Below are 16,004 nucleotides of genomic sequence, written 5' to 3' on the forward strand. Positions count from 1 at the left end.
GTTTTTTGTGGTCTGGTTTTTGTGCCCGTGGTCAAAACCCCTTTCTTAAAGCGCAATAAGGAGAAGCCATTTTAATAACTTTATTTTGGTTTTGAATCTCATTATATGTATTCAGTAGGCTGACTCTTCCCTTTGTATTTGTTTTAGAAAAGAGCAGGGCAGATCTTTATTTTATTTAGTTTTTCAAAACACAGCCATGTCTGTTAAAATTAATTAGAGTTGAAGGTCAGGGTGTCAGTGCTGCTGGAGTTGTTATGACACATTTTTAGGAGCTGAATCTCAGCAGCATTTAGAATCACAATCAGCAAAATTCAGTGAGAGGAGCTGAGGGAGGATGCTGATTAAACTTCTGCTCATGCTGTTGCCCTTGCACTGATTTAAAAGACAAAATTACCCTAAAAAGGGCAATATTGCAGGGTCAGGAGTGGGACTGGGTCCTCATGGGTCCCTGACAACCCAGGATTCTGTGATTCCAGACAGAAATTCTCCAACTCACCAAAATAAACAACCAAACAATCCTTTCATTCACTTCCTTTGGCTTGGAATTAAATCCCTACTGCTCATTTATGAGCACAAATCAGGTCAGCAGATCATGAAGGGGCTGGAAGATGGAATTTGAATTTCTCTGATCTCTGAGAGCCCTTGCCTCACCTGAGACCACCCTGTTCTTTTCCTTGCTCAGAAAATCCTTCCTTTTTTCCCTCTGTCAAGGACACCAATGAAATTGGAAAATCTGAGTTGAGCTAATAATGCGTGAAAGAAGTTAACAAATTTTTGCTAATCAAGACAATGTATTTAAATCTTTTATTGCTGAAAGTTAATCTGGTGAACCTTTATAGGTTTTTGAGCTGTAATGGTGACTGAAAATGAATAATTTTGTATTACAGAGTGTTTTCATGTGGTTGGGAATGACACAATGCTGCAGGAGCTGTACTGATTCCAGACTTGCTATTTATTTAACATTTGTTTAAAAAATTAGGTTTCTATCAGGAATTAAAAGGATTGCATTAAAATTAGAGATGATTAGGTGAACTGCTATGCCAGTTATGGGAAATTTAAAAATAGCTTCAGGTATAATGAGCAACTTCATTATATTAATGCAAAATATTTTCCTATCATTAAAAAATTAAAGAACGCTCCAAATGTTATTTTAGCTCCTAGGGGGGAAAAAAATCTCAAATCTTACTCTTTTTTTAGAGCTATTGCTTTGTTTTTAAATGAACTGTTACCTACAAAGTATTTTCAGAGCATTTCACTGAATCTCAGAGAAAATACTCTAAAAAATCATCATCCAGCTTGAAGAGAAATAACCATTTGAGATATTTTCAGTCTCTTCCCTCACCACATAATATTAATTTATTAATTGTCAGAAGCAGCTACAAAGCAGTGCAGCACTGCTCCTGCTAATTTTGATTTCCTCAGGAAATGCATTGTTGTTCTCATTTGGACAAAAAATCCAAAATATGCTTGCTGGAAATAGCTGTGAGATGCACAGAGGAGAGGGATTGTCATGGGAACGTTTCATCAGCCATGGCCAGCAGCTCCTGATCCTGCTGGAGTCTCCCTGTGTGCTCTGAGAGAATTCCTTCCCTCCCTGCCCTTCCCAAAAACAGGAGAGTGAAGCTGTGTCTGACAAGGGGACAACAAGGCCACACACAAAAATAAATGATAATTCTTTGGTGGGGTGAGATTGCCTTGTGTCCAAGCACAGATGTGCTGAAATTTGCTTTTTTGTTCTTATTTTTTGCCTCCAGTATTTCATGGGGACTCCTCAGGAGCAAAGGGCCACCACTGAATAGTCAGGAGGGATTTTGGTGTCACCCAAACTCATTTCCTACCCTGTTTCCTCACAGCCTGGTTCCCATTACAGGTCTATGAACTCATTTAAGGTTTGTGCAAAAGCAAAATAAACTTTGCTTCTTGTTCCTTCCTCAGTCTGGTTGTAAACGCAATCAGTGACCTTCAGGGGGCAAGATAGAGAGAATATCAGGATATTCCTGCCTTTAAAACTAGGAAAAGCCTAGGAAAAGCTAAATTAATAAATAGAAGTTTTTTGGCCTTGGAATTCCTCCTAATTCTCAGTTTTACAGAGTTTTAGTCACACACCTGCTTGTGCTGTGTGCTTTGCCTCGTCCAAACTCAGTTAGTACAGCATTAAATATTGTCTGTGTGCTTATGAATGTATAGAATAATGGGAGAAATAGAATTATGACAGTGATCCATGGATGTATTTTGGAAATCATACACAAGCACAAGGAAACATCAATCTAGTCCTGCAACAGTTTTCAAATTTATTGCGCCTGTGTAGTGAAAATTTGAAATGAACTCATGTATTTTAAATCACCGTGTTTGGCACAGCTGGGCTTGTTTTGTTGCTGGTGTGGTCAAATGACCTCAGAAAATACTTATTTTGAAGTATATTCCCTCTTGCTGAAATCAGGGCTGTTACCTGAAGGATAGGTAGGAGAATACACTCAAAGGCATTAGTTATAAATCAAACCAATCCTTTCTCTGCCAAGCCTTGATTTATGCACGTCAAATTAACTTTTCCAAACTTGCTGTAATTTATCTCAAACACGGGGCTTCTCAAAAAAAAAAAAAAAAGGGAAATGAAATGTATTTGTGCTGTGCACTCAAGGTAAAATTTCTGAGTCAGTATTAATCAGGAGCAATGTGTTCCAGGATGAAGGGAACGTAATTCAGCACATTCCTTTGGAGCAGCAGTTGTTCTCCTGGCTGACAGAGGGACGAGAAAAAATGGTAAGAAAACTTCTTCTTTTAACTGGAAAGTGTGTCTTCAATTGTCTCCCTCTCTCTTTTTCTTTTTATTTTTAATTCACTCCATTAATAATTTGAAAATGCATATTGGGAGTTGTGATGGCGAAGCGTTGAACAGATAAAACAGGTAAAGATTAAATTGTTTAACTGGAATTGTGCAACAGTAAAGAAAAGTGCGAAGGTTTATTACCTCCAGAGGTATAACTAATGTGTCATTTCTGCTGTTCTGCATGTACAAAAAATAGTTCTGGGGTCTGGGATAGATTTATTATCCTCCATTGATTGCCTCATTCTGTAGCAGGACGTTTCTGGCAGTAAAGCAGCAGAACTGTCACATCCATCATGATGTGTCGGAGATGTGTCAGGGCTGGGGCTCTTTTTTGAACTTTACTGCTCCTGAGAAATGTAGCTGAGCATTATAGGCACAAGTCTGACATTTCCAAGATGAAAATCAATCTTTTTTTATGTGGTGATTCTCAAAGCAGACTTGAGCTTTGATTGCACAAGAGGTGGTTTCACATGTTGGGGGATACAACAGGGACACCAAATAATTTGGGTAACAGATCTGGCAGGTGTTCTGTAATGAATATAAATTGGAGAAATGATCATAGAAAAGATACTTAAGTCAAGATGGCACAGCAAACATTGATCTGCTGCTGTCACAGCTGGGAACCTGAATGTGTTTTTTTTGGTTCGTGTATTTTCTTGTATTTCTCTTTAAAGCTGTGGGGATTAACCAGGTACATACAGCCCACTGTGAATTTATATCTCATACCATATTTAGTGAGGGGAAAAAAAGAAATTGTTAAAATAATTGCTAAAAGCACAAGGAGCAATGTACAGGAAGGGAGGGCAGATGAAACTCTTTGGGCTTTAAAATGAATGCTAAAATAAAAGGAGCAAGCAATTTGTGTAATTGTAAATACCTTGAAAAAAGAAAAGTCATTGTGTCACAGCTCCAGGGGCTCAGCACTGGGCACTGTGGTGTTATTGGAAACAAAAAAGGACATTTTGGTGCCTGTGGCTGTGTCTAGAGGCAGCAGAAACCTCAGGAGAAGGGCACCACAGAGCCACAAACAGCCAGACAAGCAGAAATTTTTAGATGCTGGGAGTGTGATGATAAAATATTTTGATGTTGGGTTGTTTCCCAGGGAAGATGTTTGGAAGTAATGAGCAGAGCAGTCTTGTTTTCTCATATTCTTTACTCAGGGAAATATCTAAAAAATAAGATGATAGTGTGATACTGAGTTGTCCCCTTCCAAGAGGAAGGAGCATGGAAATTCCATGTAGTGGCCACTTCCAAAGATCAGTTCAAGATAATCAGTTGCTGTTGAAATCAGGAGGTTTCAGCTTGGTTGTTTGTCAATTTAGCCACTCAAGTGTGGGCTGATTTTCCCCACAAATAATGCCCTGTCAGCCACAAGCCACTGACTCAATTTTGTTAAGGAGTTTAGCAAGGCATGAAATGCATAATTAGGGGAGGAACGGTTTCATCCCTTTGAGTTCCTAACAATCATTTAATTTAGGACAAACAACCAAAGTCCCTGGAGCACACGAAGAGTCTGAAGTTGAAACAAGATGACAGCTTAGATGAATCAATAATTTCTCATCCCTACAGTTACTCATAATAAAGTGAAGAAAGAAATATTGGCTATTTCCAGGCTAAAGGCACAGAGAGGAGCAAATCCACTCCACTCCAGAGTGGACTCCATTAACACAGATTGCCTTCAGCCCATTAAGCCTCAGCACTGAGCTGCTTTAAGTTCTGTTTCTAAAAGTCTGGAAGCCAAGGAATTAAACCCCACCTGAGATCTAAAAGCATGTTTTCTGAGCCTTAATAGAATGACACTTTGTTCTTACTTTTGTGGCTCCAGTCATGCAGGAAATTAGAGGACTGGCTTCTTCCTGCAGACTTTGGGTTTCAGGCTTCAGGCTCAATTTGGCAGCTTATATTGCTCAAATTGGCTTGTAAATGAGATATTTGTTTCTAAAGTATGACTGATATCAACTTGCTTACAAATACTTACAACGTGGGCATGTCTCTCATTTGATTCTGTAATTATATGATGGTTTTTCTCGTCAAGGGAGCTCAGAAACTTAATATTGATTTATGTTCCCGAGTTTCTGAAACTGCAATGTGTCATTGCTGAGCATAATTTAGAGTGGCCTTTTTTCTCCCCTCTAATCTTGTACGTGCCAAGCTTGAGCTCATTTGGGGCTGGAATGATCTCAAAAATCATTTAACCCTTGTGGGGGTGTGGTGACAGTGGCATGGATGATGATGATGTCATTGAGGTGTCTGATTTCTTTCTGGTTGTCTGAAATTATATTTTTAGTCAAGGCTTTGAATAAATGAGAATTATTAACATTCCAATCTCTTGGGTGTCCTGTGGGGCTTTATCTTCTCCTGACACAGCTGGGGGTGGGCATGGATGCTCTGCTTGCCTGTGTCCCAAAGTGCTGGGCTGACACCCCAAAGTCAGCCTGACCTTGAGGGGACCTGTCAGTGCCTTCTCAGTAAAGTCAGTTCCTCAATGATGCCCAAAATGTTCTTAAAATTAAAATTTTAAAATGGCAGGTTTGGATGGAATAGAAACTCAAATAATCAGTCTTTATTGATGAACGGGGGGGGGGGGAAAGGTAAAAAATCAAGGGACTGTGTTCCAACCCAATCCATTCTGGGACTCTATAATTGCATGATTAGTAGATTCTGTGTTGTAATAATACATTTAGAGGCAGCTACATTTAAGTAACACAGTGGGATGTTTGTTTTCTGTTAGGTTTTTCCCTTGTATTTGAATTCCAGAGGCCCAGGCAAACTGCAGTCTGTGCCCTGAAATCTCTGTTGAAACCAGTGCATCACAATTCCCCAGTTCAGCTGGAGCTTCCATTGAGCTGATGTATTTAACATGCAGATAAATAAATGCACAAACCTGGTCCATATTTTCAATTCATTTTCCCAGCAAAACTAAAATCATGATGGTGAGAATTGATTTCAGCTTTTGCGTTCATAAATCGATGGGAATATTCTGAACATCAAATTCTCCTGGAATTTCTTCTGAAGCATGATGGTTTGAAAGACAGTTTGTGGGATGTGGAGATGAATTTTTGACACATGCTGACACTGTGATCAGAGCTCTCAGTTTCCCAGGATGAAATGAAAATGAGGAGCTGATGTGGATCAGGTGGACTCTCTGTCACGGATTATTCCAGTCCCTGACCTGGGATCACAGAAGGAAATAAGGGATGTAGGACTTTTGGCTATTTGGGAGTGTGGGATGTAGGCAGGAGTTTGGGCTATTTGGTTTCATTTGCATTGGGAGATCATTTTTTTGTTGGCTCAGTGTTAACCATTCACATTTATTCGGCTCAGTGTTGTGATGGTGTTCACAGGGGTTTTCGAATGAGGGAAGAGACGAGAATGTTGACTCCATATTTCAGAAGGCTTGATTTATTTTTTTTATGTTATATATTACATTAAAACTATACTAAAAGAACAGAACAAAAAGGTTCTCATCAGAAGGCTAGTTAAGAATAGAAAAGAAAGAAATAACAAACACAGCTGTCCCAGACTCTCTGTCCAAGCCAGCTGACTGTGATTGGCCATTAATTAGAAACAACCACATGAGACCAATCACAGTTGCATTCCACAGCAGCAGACAATCAATGTTTACGTTTGTTCCTGAGGCCTCTCGGCTTCTCAGGAGGAAAAAATCCTGAGGAAAAGGATTTTCATAAAAAGATGTCTGTGACATAGTATGAAGCGTTTGGGTTTCAGAACTGCTGTGCTCACCCCACAAAGTTTCTTGAGCTGGGAGAGGATAATTCCTGTCAGCTGGAAGGTTTGAGTGGCTCAAACAACACAACTTTGCTCTGAGGGCTGCTTGCTGCTGGGATTGAGGGCAGGGGTGGGTGAAGTTCTAAGAGGAACATCAGAAGTGTGGAGGAGGAATCCATCAGAGAGAGGTGATGAGGTGGACAAAGCTCATGGAGCATTCCCAACTGCCTCACCATGGGGACAACCTTGGGGAAAGAAGAATTGTTAAAATAATTGCTAAAAGCATGAGAAGCAATGAGAGGTCCTAATGTACAGGAAGGGAGGCCAGATGAAACTCTTTGGGCTTTAAAATGAATGGTAAACAAAAGATTCAAGCAATCTGTGTAATTGTAAATACCTTGAAAAAAAAAAAAGATTCAAGCAATCTGTGTAATTGTAAATACCTTGAAAAAAGAAAAGATTCAAGCAATCTGTGTAATTGTAAATACCTTGAAAAAAGAAAAGTCATTGTGTCACAGCTCCAGGGGCTCAGCACTGGGCACTGTGGTGTTATTGGAAACAAAAAAGGACATTTTGGTGCTGATGGCTGTGTCTAGAGGCAGCAGAAACCTCAGGAGAAGGGCAACATGGAGCCACAAACAGCCAGACAAGCAGAAATTTTTAGATGCTGGGAGTGTGATGATAAAATATTTTGATGTTGGGTTGTTTCCCAGGGAAGATGTTTGGAAGTAATGAGCAGAGCAGTCTTGTTTTCTCATATTCTTTACTCAGGGAAATATCTAAAGAAATAAGATGATGGTGTGATACTGAGTTGTCCCCTTCCAAGAGGAAGGAGCATGGAAATTCCATGTAGCAGCCACTTTCAAAGATCAACCCTGAGTCTCTCAACCCTGGGGCTGTTCGTTTATTTGCTATTTCATGAGTGGAGCAGCATTTTTGTGCCTTCACAGGCTGACTGGTGTCAGAGGGGTGTGTTTGTCATCAAGTTTTTTCCTTGTGGAGGGAGCCAAATTGGTGTATTGGTGAGAGGGGCATGTAGGTGAGGGGAAATGTTCTGCTGAGCAGTTTGGCCAGATAAAACAGGCTTCCTGCTGGAATGCTAGCCTTGTGCAGTGTTCTTTCCTAGCTTCTCACAGGTGGGAAGTGCAGGATGTACACCAGCAGTGATATCTGTTCAGTTTTTCTGCCTAAATCGCCCTCCAAGATGTGCCTTTAATTCCATCTCTGATAAAATTACATTAATTACTCATATTCCTGTGTTCACTTTGCTCTGAAACAGAATAAATTTTCTTTGTGTCATGGCACAGCATTGTGGAACAAACAGAAATCCAGGATCTGTAGTGTTTGTGTCATCACAGGAGATCTTTGAAGCACAGGCTGAAGCAGCAGAAGTGGGGTACATTTGTGCCTTGAGGATTGCAAAGAGAGGATGTTCTCCCATCCTGCACTGACAGATTTGCTGGCAGAAATATGTAGGGTGGGTCAGGTGTCTATTCAGAGGTGCTGTCACCATTTAAGTTCATTTAGGAGGCAGTGTGATCCAGCAGGGTCCCCTTGCTACATGCTGTAAACAAGGGGGAGTGTTGGGTTTTCTTTCACCAGCCCAGAACAGCCTTTCTGCAACAGCATCATCCAAATCCCATCATATCTGTGTCGATGGAGTAGTTTTGGAGCTGTTTACACTCCAAAACACACCATCAGAGGTGTGGGGGAAGGGAAGGGATTCTGTTTCCCCCAGTGATGTTTTGGGACAGAAGGGTGGATTAAGAACAACCCAAAGCTTCCATGGTGTTGTTTGCCTGATCTTGGGGAAAATTTGTGAGGGGCACTTGATTGTGGACCTAGAAGGTCAATGGGGTGGCCGTGGGGTGGCCACAGACCCAGAGCAGGGCCCTGCTGTGGGACCCCAGGGCTGTGTCCAGTTCTGGGTCCCCAATCCAGGAAGGACATGGAGGGGCTGGAGCGTGTCCAGGGCAGGGAATGGAGCCCCAGGAGGGGCTGAGGGAGCTGGCAAGGGGCTGAGCCTGGAGCAAAGGAGGCTCAGGGGGCCCTTGTGGCTCTGCACAACTCCCTGCCAGGAGGGGACAGCCAGGGGGGGTCGGGCTGTGCTGCCAGGGAACAGGGACAGGACAAGGGGAAAGGGCCTCAGGCTGGGCCAGGGGAGGCTCAGCTGGGACAGCAGCAGCAATTTCTGCATGCAAAGGGTGCTCAGGCCTTGGCAGGGGCTGCCCAGGGAGCTTTGCAGTGCCCAGCCCTGCAGGTGTCCCAGGCAGGGCTGGAGGTGGCACTCAGTGCTCTGGGCTGGGCACAAGGTGGGCATGGTGCCCACAGGGAGGGATTTTCCAGCCTCACTGATTTTTGACTCTCCAGCAGGTCTTCTGTGGCAATGAGGAGTTTGGTTTTTACAAGTGAAAACAAATCATGTGTTTTTAAAAGCCAAAAATAGTTCCAGACATGGGATCAGTAGTAAAACCCTGAAATGTGTTTTCGTGTTCCTTCAATGCAGAGAGGCATCCACCTTTTGGGTTATTGGCATCTTTACATCTTAATAATCTTTGAATTTTACTTGATTTTTCTTTCAAGGTCAGGTTGGATGGAGCCCTGAGCAAGCTGTTCTAGACAGTGACATCCCTGCTCCTGCAGGGGGGTTTAATAGAAGATTTTTCAGGGGCCTTCCAACCCATTCCAAGATTCTATGATTCTAGTCTAGTGTTCCATCTTATCAGAGAATAGCTGGTGAGTCAGAGGTAAATATTGCCAAGCATTCCATATGCCACATTGGAATAATTTGTGCTCAAAACAGGCTTGTGGATAAAGATCTCATTTTTGAAGTCACAGCTCCTTCTCTCTGTAAATTGGGGGGTGAAGTGGGGTGTAAATCCCCAGCTGGAGAAACAGGCTGTGCAATTTGCTTGGGTTTGAGGGGCATTGCTGCACAGACAGCTCTGCCCACACAGTCACGGAGTGGTGCCATGGAGTAGCAGATACACTTTTCCATCTCTTTTTTTAATCCAACAGGTATGTGTTATCAAAACTATTGAAAAAAAAGTCTTGTTCCTAATGAATGTTTCTGATTTCTTCAGGTTACAAGGACATGGTTTCAAAGTATGAATCAGTCTGTTGAGGGTTGTCTCAAAATTGGATGCAGATTTTGTCTGTTTTGAAATTCAAAGATCTCTTAAGTTTGTCTAAATTTATATAGTAAATATATATGTGTATATAGCATTCATGTTATTAAATATATTTGCCTAATATATTTTGCATAGAGAGTTTAAATATTGACTGACCATAAACACCCTCAGACCCCCAGCCATGGTATCTTAGAGAAGACTAACTTAAAACTTCATTTAGTCCCAGTTTTTATAAAGGATAAAAGAAAAACAACTTTTTCTATGCCTGATGTGAAATTTCCTGCATTGCTTCAGCTTGAGGTTTACTGATTTCCACATCTGTGATGTCAGGGCTGGAGAAAGGCACCTCATCCCCAACTGTTCTGCAGCATTGTGACACCTGGGGAGGTTCAAATCAGATATTAGGGGGAAAAATGCTGGAATCCAAAATGCAGGGAACTCTCAGAACTTTAGGCCTGTAAGCCAAAGCTTAGAATTAAACCCAGGATTTCATCTGAGACCTTGGAAAAGGCTCCAAAACTTAGGTGCCAGAAGTGAGAATGCGGATTTATAGTTTAAAGCAGGGACATGTTAAGCTAAGGAGAGGAAAGTTTAGACTGTTAAAGATATAGGGAAAAATAATTTCAGAGCTAAACAAGGAGATTAGAATACAGTACTGTAGGTTTGTGTGTTATAACATGACTGGCTAAGAAAGCTTACACTGTAGCATGGGTCCATAAGATGAAATATTTAAGGATTGGGTCAAAAACATAAACATCCTTCTTAGCAGTGTTTTATTGGTCAATAAATCCTTAAAAGGTCTTGTAACTAAGGTCTTGTGACCTTCTAAACCATGCTGTAACAATGTGAGCCCAACTCACCCTTCCTGCCTATGTAAAAGCTAAGGAAAATAAATAATATCATCAAAAACAATTCAGAGGTCCCATATTGAATTCCTTCTTAAATTCTCCACAAGTGAATTATCACCAAAATACTCACTGGAAGGGAGTGGTCAGGCACAGCAATGAGTTGCCCAGGAAGGTGATGGAGTCACCATTTCTGGAAGAATTCAAAAGTTTTCTGGATGTGGCCCTTGGGACGTGGTTTAGGGGCGATGCTGGTGGTGCTGGGGAGCAGCTGATGGTCCTGGAGGTCTCTCCCAGCCTGGATGATTCTGGAAGCCATGGCATGAACTTGTCAGGTTTAATTTGGGTTAATTTCTTCAGCTCTCAGGAGATCTGCTGTGTGTCTGGGTGGCTCTGCTGGTGCCAGACTGATTTCCACATCCAGACAAGGAAAATTTAAAAATAAAAGTGTAAATCCTGAGCAATTACTAAATCTATACAGCTCCCAGATGATCCCAGTGATCAGGCCACTGGAAATATTGGGTGAGCAAGCTTTTCCTTCAGTTTCTCAGGCTGATTGTGCCAAGCAAAGCAATGTTTTTAGGAGCGTGATTTCTCAGGGGCTCTAATTGCTGTGTGCTGAGCAAGAGGGATATTGGATGTAATGCTAAAACTGCTTATTTATAAATTAATGTTATCTATTCAAAATTAGTGCTGAAGAGGGCTGATTGCCATTCCAGTCAGTGGTAATATGTTCCTTGAGAAGTCATTAGTCATACTTTATTTTTCATTAAGTTGCTCATTTTGGTGTTTTGTTTTGTTTTTTTTCCATGTGACGAATTTTCTTCATTTTTCAAGTTCAACTTCCCCTGAGTTTAACCAATGTCTCAATGTTTTATGTGTTAAGCATTGGAATGGGCTGCCCAGGGCAGTCCTGGAGTCACCATCCTGGAAATGTTCCAAAAATGAGAGGATGGGGCTCTTTCTGGTGTGGTTTGGTGGGATTTGGTGGAAGGCTGGACTGGGTGATCCTGGAGGTGTTTTCCAGCCTCATTGGCTCAATGATTGCCTGACTGTGGCAGCACTTCAGGGGATTTTAGAGCTGTCATGTTTTCTGTTTGCATTTCTTTCCTTCCCCTTGCAATGCAGACGCAAAGCTGAGGCAAAGCCCAGCCTAAATGGAGCACTCTCAATCTTCTTCCCAGCAAAAGGGTGAGGAGAGCATAGCAGGAATAAAAGACCTCGCTGCACTCATGTCTTCTGAGGCTGCTGCTTCTCTTCAAGCTGGAATGTTTTCTATTTAAATTTCTTTTCATTGCTTGTGGTCACTGCAGCTGCCCTTACGTGGGGGCATTCACCAGGATGAATCATGAAAGCTCAAACTACTTTAAAGCAGATTATCTACTTGTGCTGTGGAGGAGAAATATCCATCTTTAATCAAATGACACATTATCTTTTGTTGCAGGCAAGTAGCTCCTCAGAAAAGAGGTTGGAAAGATTATTAAAAAAAAAAAAAATGCAGCTGCAGTCCATGGTCATGTTTAAGACCAGGCTGTGGTTCAGTAAATCTTGACTCTCATCCTGTTAAACCTGGCAGCAATTGGATTTACACTTCCCAAGATGAGGAAGAAATTAATTCAGAGAGAAGTAATGGTGTACATCCATATATTATGTCACATATATTATATTATATCCTGTATATTATATTAAAAATGTGATAGCAGGGACAAGAAGAGCAAGCATGTGGTGGTGTATGAGCACAGAGACTGAAACAAGTATGAAATAATGGAAATAATGAAAACAGACAAAATCCATCCTAAAAAAAAAAAGAAGCAGTGCTGTAAATTAGGTTATCAGTATTGCCTTGATTCACTGAGTTGCCCATGGTCAAAACATTTAACTCCAATATTTAACCACCTAAAACTGGACATAAAGGGAAGAAATACCTGACACCTAGCTAGCAATTTTATTTTTCTCTAGGTGCAACCAATACAACTTAAAGTCTTTTAACCCCAAGGTGTTTTCTACTGAAACATGTGGGCAGGGATGTTCGAGTGCAAGTAACTTCCATCAGTGTGTGGGTAGAGAGAGTTCCTTGCCAATTGCTCTTAACCAGGCAGGGGTTTAATACTCTATAAAGGGATGAAATGAAAGTGCAGGAGAACACCTGGAAAAACCACAGATGGCTGCCAGAGAGAAGCAGAAATGTGTCTGAGTGTCAGCTATTTCCTGCAGGTTTGCAAGGGGTGAAATGGAGATGGACACATCTATAGCTCATGTGTGGCATTTTGGGGCAGCATCAGGGCACTGAAAGCAGGGAACTCCTTCCTCCTGCTGCACAGTTTTCCTAAAAAACCCTCTAGGCTGTGATCTGGTAGAGAAGAAATGGTAAAGGAATGAAATATGTTCATTTTGTATGAGTTTTCCCAAATTGTCTTGGTTAACAAATCAAGGACTGTGTGTGAGTCAATTTTTAAAGAGAGAACTCATTGCCTCTTTGTGACAGAAACTCTGGGGTCAGGTAGGAAATGGAGCTCCTGTCACTGAGGATGGTTTGTTTCCGTGTAGACATTGAAAAATAAGAGACCAGCTTAATAACATAAAATTATCAGGTTAATGTGTTAATTAGACAAGTGGAGTGCCCATCCCTGAAGGTGTCCAAGGAAGGTGTGGACAGAGTACTCAGTGCTCTGGGCTGGTGACAAGGACTCCATTGGAGTCCTTTTTCAACCTAAATAATTCCATTATTCTAAATCCATTTGCTCTTCCTTCTCTTTTTTATTTACTTTTTAATAATATACTTTATTTCTGGAATATTTATTTTTTAAAATCTGTACCCATTTTCCTTTATCATCTCCTGGCATTTAACAAATTATATGGGGTATAGACACCACTTAGCTCCTCACAAAATTGTAGCTTTTTTAGGGTATTTTGTTTATTAAAGAGCTCTGGTTAGGAGGAAATACAATGATTATGGAAGCCTCTGAGGTTTCAAGGAAATGAAAGTACAATATGAGCAGTCTTTTCTGATAAAGCTGGAAAATGACTCAAAATGGTTTGAGCCAGAAACGTATAAAAATGACAAGATTTTCTGGGGCTTGTGATTTTGGTGGCCTGACTGTCTTTATCTGATGTTATTTGGTGTGACAGTTGGTGTGTCCCTGTGTCATGTTATCAACTTGTAGCATTTATTTATTCATTTGAAATAGAAGCATTTTTCAGGACTTATGATCTGTCATGTTTTAAATCCAAGAATGCTCTTTATTTACCCCTGGGTTTCCACGTCTTCATGCCACTCAATTTCTGTCTCTAAATGCCTCATCACCTCAGATGTGTGAAGTTTTGGGTCTTGCAGAGAGAGAACTTCTGTCCATGAGCTATAATTTACTGATGGGCAAAAGTTTTGGAAAAAAAATCTCAATTCTGTAATCGAGGCCTGTATTTTACTAAATCACACACTCAAGTACAAACATGCAAAAATAACTGTGTGCAACAGATTGATGAGTGTGTGAAATGAAAGATTCTAGCCGTAATTGTGTCCAAAACACTTTTTGGTAATGAGTTCTTGGTTACCTGCTGAACTTTTAGGAATGCGGTAAGATAGAGTTTATCACAATCAAAAATCCCAATCTGTTTTGAAGTACCTGAGGGGTTTTTTTCTGAAAATTATAGTCTTGTTGTGATCTATCACAGGAGATTTGAGCACATGGAGTTAACAGGATGAGACCAAGAGAATATGAAAGGAAGGGGGACAGGGGACATAAAATCAGAATATGTGATGAAAAGAACTGCAATTAGGCAAAAAGATAAAAGGGGAAATTGCAAGTGATTATAGAAGAAAAATGGTTTAAAATCAAAATAAACTCTCGCCCAAGAAATCCCTGACCTGCAAACTTTTGGAAGCCAGGAGCTTGATTTGGTGAAACAAAAGGAATTTTCCACTGAAAGGATTCTCACCTGATTTTCTGTGGTCAAATCTGAATCACACAAACAGATTCAGATTGGAAATGGAATGGAAAAATAAACTTAGCCCTTGATGTAGGGATTGCTTAGGGGGAGATCTATATGCAAACAAAACTGGTAAATAAAGCAGAAGCTAAATAACAGAATAGATGGAGTAATAGAAAAAGTAATTTGCATTATGAAATCAAGAGTAAATTAGGAGTGTTTGTTTAAATGACAAATGCAGGCATTGGATCGAAGGGAAAAACCTGAAACAAAACATTCCTTGAAGGAAGCAATCAGTGTTGGGCTTAAGCACCCATGAATTGTTTTGGCTCCTGCAGTTTCACGCCTTGGGAAATCTTTTCAGATAATCACGAGCAGCCATGGCTGTAGTGTCACAGTGCAAGAGCACCTCCTGCATGTAGGAATTTCAGGGAGACCCATTCATATTTCCCTATAGAAGTTTCCAAAATCCCAACAAAAACCCCAGCTAAACTGGTGAACCAATGCCAATCATTTTTTCTTCATTTTTTTTTTTCACTCTGCATTTTCTGATTTGAGACAAAGCTTTTCCCTCTCTGATTTAAGTTGGAATTGGATCCTTTAGGGAAGACCTTGGCTGCACAGATCAGTGTCTGGGTTTGAGGGCAGCTCCACAGTGGGAAGTACAAGGAAAAGGGAGTTAAAAGGACCAGCAGATCTCTGACCCTGTGGTTGATCATGAGGGCAGGTGAGCTGCTTTATCCTGCACAGGTGGCTTTGAACTGAGATCCTGGGATTTATTTTCACAGGTCCAGAAGGGAGGAACGTGCAGGGCCTGATGGTAAATCTCAATCATCTGTTCATTCTTTTCCTTTTGGAAAGCAGAACGTATCCTCCTCTACCTGTCAGGTTCTGTGTAATTAATGCTGTTTTCCTGTTCTCTCAGCTCCCACATCTCTTCCTTCCCATGTCTCCATGACATTTCCTTTGCAAGTTGGAAGGAATTATTCCACTTAAAAGCCAAAAAAAGCCCCCTCAAACTGTTTTTCCTATGACAGCAGAAACATCAGGTGTGGCTTTGCTTGAAAACTAGTGCATCATTTCCTGAGGATGGATTTCAACTTTCCCATTCCAGGTCTCTCTGGGAGCAAGGCCTGGTCTAGTGGAAGATGGCAGGAGGGTTGGACTGGAAGATCCATTGAAATCTTTACAATTTACATACTGGACTTGTTAGACTGGAAGGTCTTTACAATTTACTCACAGGATTTGTTGGTGTCTCAGGATTATTGGTAGATGGCATTCCTGGGTCACACATCCCAAAGACTTACAGCTGACTGGGTGTAAATAATGGGAGGTTACTGGGCATGCTGACTGCAGCATATATTTTCTAAAATACACATCAGTGTGGTGTTTTTCCAGCTTAATATGCAGTTTTGTTTCTTTGCTCTTCCCAAAATTTGATTAATCTGATAGCTTGGTACCTTTAAACCATTTTAGGACTCAAACAGTTCCCCATTCCAGCCTTCCTTGTCCCCTTCTCAGATGCCACAGGAGGCACCACTGGAA

The 16,004-nt window shown here is 41.0% G+C and overlaps 1 protein-coding gene across 3 annotated transcripts in view; it reads left to right on the top strand.

Moving 5' to 3' along the window:
• Positions 1-16,004, top strand: part of PCDH15 (protocadherin related 15) — a 642,661-nt gene that overhangs the window by 159,485 nt on the left and 467,172 nt on the right. For all 3 annotated transcript variants that reach the window (XM_063164079.1, XM_063164078.1, XM_063164080.1), the window contains exon 3: positions 2,683-2,760. The gene's annotated coding sequence lies outside the window, so the exon portion shown is untranslated. The remainder of the gene's footprint in view (positions 1-2,682; positions 2,761-16,004) is intronic.

Source organism: Melospiza melodia, chromosome 9, assembly GCF_035770615.1.
Source record: "Melospiza melodia melodia isolate bMelMel2 chromosome 9, bMelMel2.pri, whole genome shotgun sequence".
Taxonomy (NCBI): Eukaryota; Metazoa; Chordata; class Aves; order Passeriformes; family Passerellidae; genus Melospiza; species Melospiza melodia.